An 8695-nucleotide genomic window follows, 5' to 3' on the forward strand; every position below is an offset into this window, starting at 1 on the left:
AACACTGATGGCAAGTATTATCAGTGCTCCTTTGTGCCGGTTGGGAAAACCGGCACCTATTATGGTTTTCAAACCGGCACCTTTTACCCTTCCTGTAGTAGTGTCCTAATTATACAGTCAATTGAACAATGCAGCTAGATGGTGTCTAAGAAAAGCAGCGTGATGTATGTTCACAAGCTTTACAGTCGACCAAAAGCAATAGATCAACCTGGAAGTCACGAGTTCCTGATAAATTGAAGGAAGCCGACATTAAATATACATCATGCAGGACAGATAGAACATAAAAGGTGTAGATAGTTTGTTTCAAATTTATTAGAATGCGAGAGAAGCGATCTTGTGCACCTGATGTGCAATCAACAACAATGTCCTATGCTGATGTGACAAAAGAATAATAATGTGGTATCACTTTGCCTAAAATGCACCATATAGCTAAGCTAATACACTTATATATATATATGCTCAAATTTTAAGTTCCTGTACTAGAACGCAACCACTCGACACTAAGTGCAATTTATTCCAAACGAAAACACATCCATAGAGTAATAAAACTGTAACGGCGAAAGCAAAAAGTACGTTGTTTTCCATCGGAACCGGGAAGATGACGAGTGAACCGCGCTGGCGCCATTCCGTGGCTTCTTGTTGCTGCCATGTCCCACAGCCGCATGGCCATGGCCGGCGTCCCTTGGCATTGTTCTCCACCTTCGACGGCGTCCCTTGGCATTGTTCTCCACCTTCGACGACGGCGACGGTGAGGGACAGTAGTGATCTCCTCCGCCAGCGGCTCCGGCGTATCATCCACTACTGGAGAAACCATCTTTGGTCGGTGTAACGTCCCGCCTTCCCCCAAGCCGGGAGCTTTCATAGGTCATAGACTGCCCTCACACACCAACACATGTCTTTTCTGCACACTTTGTCCTCACTCGTGTGCACCCGGGAAGAATTTCCCGGTCGGTCACCCATCCCATAGACTGCCCTCACACACCAACACATGTCTTTTCTGCACACTTTGTCCTCACTCGTGTGCACCCAGGAAGAATTTCCCGGTCGGTCACCCATCCCAAATTGCTCCAGGCCAAGCACGCTTAACCTTAGAGTTCTTTGGAGATTGGCTTCCGGAAAAGAAGTTGCAACTTGTTGATATGAGTTATTCTATTAATCCTATTAAGCCCTAGGCCGAGATATTCTATTAATCCTATGTCACGCCCGGAATTTCTATCCAAAATTCCAAACGCTTACATGTGTGTGAACCCTCGTCTAGGAATCAGCCGAGGCACACAATAACAAATTGATAATAGAGTACAATTATTACTCTTAATTAATAAGCGAATAAAATGTCATTACAGAGGTAGATAGTTCTTCTCAATCAATAAAGATCTAAGCAGCGGAAAATAAGATAAACGGCGCAGACGACTCCACTCCACAGGCATCTTGACCAGGGCTACACCTAATCCTTCACACCATCAGCATCACTGTAGAACTCCTCCTCTGATGAATGATTGCAAGGTGAGTATATGACATACTCAACAAGCCACGCAACAATTATGCAAGTGCACAGGATAACAAAGGATGGTATAGTAGGGTTTTATTTGCATAAACAACATTTAATAAACATTTTAGAATTTAATAAAATAGTTAAGTAATAATTAAACAATATTAATCCAACGCTATACAACATACCCGGTTGCATAGGCCCAACCATTCTGAACAACCATCCCGGCTGCACAGTTCTATCTCCAAACCAGGAATATACCATTCCAAACCAGGAGCTAATCAAATTATTACCAGTTATAGCATCTTTTATTATGGTGAGAAGTGTGAGACTAATGACGAGACATTGTTAGACCCGCCCATAACCGCGGGCACGGCTATTCGAATAGTTTTACTCTGGCCAGAGGTATACCACTGTACCCACAAGACACAGCCCCACGACATGTCACCATGCGCCTCGATACCACCACGGTACCTCGGAAAGGAGCTGTGACAGTACCCCTCGCACAACACAATCCACCACAGCGCACCGTTCCTGGATCATAATCACCCCCTTATAAACAAGGCATGGACTCCCCAGCGACCCCCGTGGGCTTATCTCCGCCACTTCTCAGTCTGGTGCCCCGCAATGAACCATGCTATACAAAAGGTAAAGCCGTTGCCCACGCTGGCTTGTGGTTGGCACGGTTAATGTTTCACAACCGAAACTCGTGAACCGGTCCTTAATTGTCATGAGCACGACCATCAAAACCATGTGCTCACAACCCACCATTATCAGGTTTTAGTTGGCAAATCAATTAATTAACCAATCATGATTAACCATCACGAGCTATCATTAAGCCATCATTAAATAATAGTGAATCATAAGTTATCCCAAAAGTGTGCTAAAGTTTCTAAGCATGGCTAAGCAATCACATCTAATATCTAGCTGAACCAATATATAAAGCTCAACTAGTCAATTTATAATAACCCAAGGTATCAAGGAATAAAGTAATCAAGAACAAAAGGGCTATAACAAACAATAGGTTAATTCCACCCAATGACATTCGAAAATAAATGCAATAGTTGAATAGAAACAATAGCTTTAAACGGGATCAACATGCTCAAAGGGTTGTTTGGGATCTGTGTGACTTGCCTTGCTGGCCTTGGAACTCTTCAAAATCTTCTCCCGCAAACTCAGACTCTCCGGGAACGTCGGAATCTAAACAGAACAGAGCAAAAACACCAAAACAGCACATAAACAAGCATGAACAGTACATGTGGATATTTTTAACATATAGATCTCAATTTTAGAAAAATTTAGAGACTTGAACCAACTAAATCCGAGCTAAGATGAATTAGTTATGAATTTTCAAAGATTAAATCGGATTAAATCATTTATTTAGATTTTAATTGAATTATGACGCAATAATGAATTATTTTTGAAAAGGAAAAGGGAATTATTGCGTCAGCGGCTAGGGTTCGCGGTGGACCGGGTGCACGGCGACGTTTCACGGGAACAGACGGCCGAGATTGATCCAACCAAAACGAACGGCCGAGATCGATCGGTCCACAGCCAGACCACGGCGGACGGAATCGATGACGTCAGCGGTGACGTCACCACCGGCGGCGGCTCGGGCGCACATGCTCGCCGGCGAACGACGGCGCGGCGGCGCGAACGGAGAGCACCTACGGGTAGTGGACGGCACGGCGAACTCACCGGTGACCAAAACGGCAGCGGAAGATCAACGGACGGCGACGGCGACGAGGAAGAAGCGGCGGCGACCTTCGGCTTGACGACGACGGCGGTGCTCCGACGGTCTACGGCAATGACGGAGGGGCGGACGAGGATGGCAACGAGACGGTGAACACGACGGCGGCCTCCCCGAGCGACGGCGACGACTGGAGCGACGGTGATGCACGGCTGGAGCGGCGGCGACGACGGCGGCACGAAGCTTCACGGGGCTAGGGCGCTACGGGAGGCGGCGGACGAAGGCGAGGGTGGCGACGGGTAGCGGAGGACCTGGGGATCCTTTTATAGGGGCAAGGAGGCGGCGGCGAAGGCCCACGGCGACCGGCGACGCGAAGGAAAGGTCTAGGGTTCGGTAAAAGAGATGAATCCGATTCGAGATCGAATCCACGAATTTCCAAAGCGATTTAGATGAAGTTTCCAAAAGGGAAAAGGTAGAGGAGGTCCCGAAGATCATTTCCCCTCTATTGATTTCACCGGAGAAGGAAAGACGCGGCCGGATTTGGAAGGAGACGGCGGCGGCGCAGCGCTAGGGTTCGGGCGCGGCAGCGGCGCGAGGAGGACGACGAGTCCGACAGGTGGGCCCCACCTGTCAGCGAGCGGACGCGCGCGCGCGAGCGGGCGGCTGCGGGCCGGCTTGGGCCGAGGGAGAGAGAGAGAGTTTTGGGCCGACTTTCGGCCCAAAGCCAAAAGAGACTTTTAAAAAAAACTTTTTCAATTTAAATTATTCATGAAATGCAATTCCAGTTATTAAAAATACTTCCTTAGCTCAAATAAATCCCAGAAAAATCTAGGAATTATAGAATTAAGCAAAGAATTTAATGAAATTTTATCTGGCCCCATTTTATAATGGAATTTATTATTTAAAATTAGATCTTCTCTTCTAGGCTTTTAAAATAAATTCTAATAACTCCAATTTAGACAACAATTTATATATTTGGGATTTTTAGGGTGTGACAGTCGGTCGACCCAAATCCACAATAGTTCCGGTTCCATTAAAACCCGGGACAAAAAATGATTTTTAGTCCCGGTTTATAAGAGCAACGGGACTATTTGATTTTTAGTCCCGGTTAGTAATACCAACCTAGTCCCGGTTCACATGTTGTTAGGGCTTGTCAGGGCCCCCGCGATCTTTACTCCCGGTTGGTAACACCAAACAGGACTAAAGATCAAGCCCTTTATATATGTCTTCTTCCTCCTCCAGTCCGAGCCAAGCTTCAAAATTCTTCGGAGGGGAGGTCTTGCCAAATTTTCTTGTGAATTTATTTTGGTGATCATATACAAATCGGAGGTGTCTAAAAGGTTAGCAACTTCATCCTCCAATATTTTTTTGTTGTCATATTACATTTGAAGCTATGTTTTGTATACATTATTGTCTCTAAAACTTTGTTGGAAGTTGATGAGAGAGAAAATTTGTGTAGGGAAGAAGAATGTATAGAAATTTTGTTTATTTACAATTTATAAAAAGTTTTTATAAAATAGTTGAGAAGGAAAATATATTGAAAATTAATCTAAAATAATAGAAAACAAACTAAATTGAAAATTAAAAGAAGTACAACACATTAAATATTAGTTTAAAAACTTCAAAAATAATTACAAAAAGAATAATTTGTGGGATTATTTTATAATTATTGTATGTATAATGATATGTCATTATTGTATGACTGTTTAGTGGGTTTCACTTTCGTTGAATATTTTTATGATTTTTTTGCATTTCATGTAGATGGATCGGCAATGGATGTACGCGGACCAGCGGTCGAAAGAGTTTATTAATGGCGTGCATTATTTTTTGAGAGTGGCCGATGCTAACAAGCATAAGGGTTATATTTGTCGTCCATGCAATAAGTGCAAGAACCAGAAGAAGTATTATGCAGTTAGGACTATTCATTTCCACTTGTTTGAGTCGGGGTTCATGCCTAGCTATAATTGTTGGACATCGCACGGAGAGCTAGGGGTTCAAATGGAAGAAGATGAAGTGTAAGACGAGAACATTCCCGACTGGGTTCAGTACGCTGGATTTGAAGGAAATAGGACGGGCGATGTGGATGGGGATGTTGACGATAACGACGCTGTGGATGATCTTGGTTAGATGTTGCAGGACGCCAAGGAGGACTACGAAAGTGAAAAGGTGTCACACCCTAAAAATCCCAAATATATAAATTGTTGTTTAATTGGAATTATTAGAATTTATTTTAAAAGCCTTGAAAAGAAGATCTAATTTTAAATAATAAATTCCAATATAAAATGGGGCCAGATAAAATTTCATTAAATACTTTGCTTAATTCTATAATTCCTAGATTTTTCTGGGATTTATTTGAGCTAAGGAAGTATTTTTAATAAATGGAATTGCATTTCATGAATAATTTAAATGGAAAAAGGTTTTTAAAAGTCTCTTTTGGCTTTGGGCCGAAAGTCGGCCCAAAATCCATCTCTCTCTCCCTCGGCCCAAGCTGGCCCGCAGTCGCCGCCCGCGCGCGCGTCCGCCCGCTGACAGGTAGGGCCCGCCTGTCAGGGTCGTCGTCTTCCTCCCGACGAAACCCTAGCCGCGCCGCGCCGCCGCCGCCATTCCAAATCCGGCCGCCCCTTTCCGTTCCGGTGAAATTGATTGACGGGAAAGGATCCCCGTGATCCACTCTACCTTTTCCCTTTTGGAATCATCGTCTAAATCGCTTTGGAAATCCGTGGATTCGAGTTCGATTCGGACCGATCTCTCTCCCCGAACCCTAATCTTTCCTTCGTGTCGCCGGTCGTCGTGGGCCTTTGCCGCCGCCTTCCAACCCCTATAAAAGGACCCCCAAGCCCGCCGCTACCCGTCGCCACCCTCGCCTTCGTCTCTCATCGCCCGTGGAGCCCTAGCGCCGTGAGCCCTCGCGCCGCCGTCGTCGCCGCCGCTCCAGCCGTGCGCCGCCGTCGCTCCAGTCGTCGCCGTCGCTCGGGGAGGTTGCTATCGTGGTCGCCATCGCATCGCCGTCCTCGTCCGCCCCTTCGCCGTCGCTGTCAACCGCCGGAGCACCGTCGCCGTCGTCAAGCCGAAGAGTGTCGCCGCCTTTTCCTCGTCGCCGACGTCGTCCGTTCATCGTCCGCCGCTACTTTGGTCATCGGTGAGTTCCCCGTGCCGTCCGCTACCCGTAGGTGCCCTCCGTTCGCGTCGTCGCGCCGTCGTTCGCCGGCGAGCTTGCGCGCCCGAGCCGCCGCCGGTGGTGACGTCATCGTCGACGTCATCGTTACCGTCCGCCGTAGACCGGTCGTGGACTGTTGGATCTTGGCCGTCCGTTTTGGATGGATCGATCTCGGCCGTTCGTTTCCGTGAGCCGCCGCCGTGCACCCGGTCCACCGCAAACCCTAGCCGCTGACGCAATAATTTCCTTTTCCTTTTCAAAAATAATTCATTATTGCGTCATAATTCAATTAAAAACCATATAAGTGTTTTAATCCGATTTAATCTTTAAAAATTCATATCTAATTCATCTTAGCTTGGATTTAGTTGGTTCAAGTCTCTAAATTTTTCTAAAATTGAGATCTACATGTTAAAAATATCCACATGTACTGTTCATGCTTGTTTATGTGCTGTTTTGGTGATTTTGCTCTTTTCTGTTTAGATTCCGACGTTTCCGGAGAGTTCGTTTTCGCAGGAGAAGAATTTGAAGTGTCCCAAGGCCAGCAAGGCAAGTCACACAGATCCCAAACAACCCTTTGAGCATGTTGATCCTGTTTAAAGCTATTGTTTCTATTCAACTATTGCATTTATTTTCGAATGTCATTGGGTGGAATTAACCTATTGTTTGTTATAGCCCTTTTGTTCTTGATTACTTTATTCCTTGATACCTTGGGTTATTATAACTTGACTAGTTGGGCTTTATATATTGGTTCAGCTAGATATTAGATATGATTGCTTAGCCATGCTTAGAAACATTAGCACACTATTGGGACAACTTATGACTCACTATTATTTAATGATGGCTTAATGATAGCTCACGATGGTCGATCGTGATTGGTTAATTAATTAACGTGCTTACTAAAACTTGATAATGGTGGGTTGTGAGCACATGGTTTTGATGGTCGTGCTCATGACAATTAAGGACCGGTTCACGAGTTTCGGTTGTGAAACATTAACCGTACCAACCACAAGCCAGCGTGGGCAACGGCTTTACCTTTTGTATAACATGGTTCATTGCGGGGCACCAGACTGAGAAGTGGCGGAGATAAGCCCACGGGGGTCGCTGGGGAGTCCATGCCTTGTTTATAAGGGGGTGATTATGATCCAGGAACGGTGCGCTGTGGTGGGTTGTGTTGTGCGAGGGGTACTGTCACAGCTCCTTTCCGAGGTACCGTGGTGGTATCGAGGCACATGGTGACATGTCGTGGGGCTGTGTCTTGTGGGTACAGTGGTACACCTCTGGCCAGAGTAAAACTATTCGAATAGCCGTGCCCGCGGTTATGGGTGGGTCTAACAATGTCTTTCGTGATTAGTTTCACACTTCTCACCATAATAAAAGATGCTATAACTGGTAATAATTTGATTAGCTCCTGGTTTGGAATGGTATATTCCTGGTTTGGAGATAGAACTGTGCAGCCGGGATGGTTGTTCAGAATGGTTGGGCCTATGCAACAGGGTATGTTGTATAGCGTTGGATTAATATTGTTTAATTATTACTTAACTGTTTTATTAAATTCTGAAATGTTTATTAAATGCTGTTTATGCAAATGAAACCCTATTATGCCATCCTTCGTTATCCTGTGCACTTGCATATTTGCTGCGTGGCTTGCTGAGTATGTCATATACTCACCTTGCAATCATTCATCAGAGGAGGAGTTCTACAGTGATGCCGATGGTGTGGAGGATTAGGTGTAGCCCTGGTCAAGCTGCCTGTGGAGTGGAGTCGTCTGCGCCGTTTATCTTATTTTCCGCTGCTTAGATCTTTATTGATTGAGAGGAACTCTCTACCTCTGTAATGACATTTTATTCGCTTATTAATTAGAGTAATAATTGTACTCTATTATCAATTTGTTATTGTGTGCCTCGGCTGATTCCTGGACGAGGGTTCACACACATGTAAGCGTTTGGAATTTTGGATAGAAATTCCGGTCGTGACAAAAGGAGCCTCATAAATTGGAGCGTTTGTTAGAGGACCACTGAACATCGTTGGACCAGGTTGTGGATAGGGGCACAAAAGTTGGGTACCACTCTGGAATTCTAGCAATGGAAGACAAAAAATGGTGTTAGTGACAAGTCATTTGGTGATTTATTAAAACTCGTTAAGAACATTCTTCTGGAGGGAAACAAATTGTCCGAGACAACGTACGAGGCTAAGAAAATAGTTTGCCCTCATGGCGCCGAGCACTTTCGAAGGTGAGGTTGACGGTGAGGGTCGGAGAAGCTACGTGGCGAGGCATTCCGGTGAACATCGTGTCCATGATCAGCAACACTGGAACGCCATCGATTCTCGACTCGTGGGTGAATCCACGGCTACCCGCTTT

The sequence above is a fragment of the Oryza glaberrima genome, chromosome 10 (assembly GCF_000147395.1).
Source record: "Oryza glaberrima chromosome 10, OglaRS2, whole genome shotgun sequence".
Taxonomy (NCBI): domain Eukaryota; kingdom Viridiplantae; phylum Streptophyta; class Magnoliopsida; order Poales; family Poaceae; genus Oryza; species Oryza glaberrima.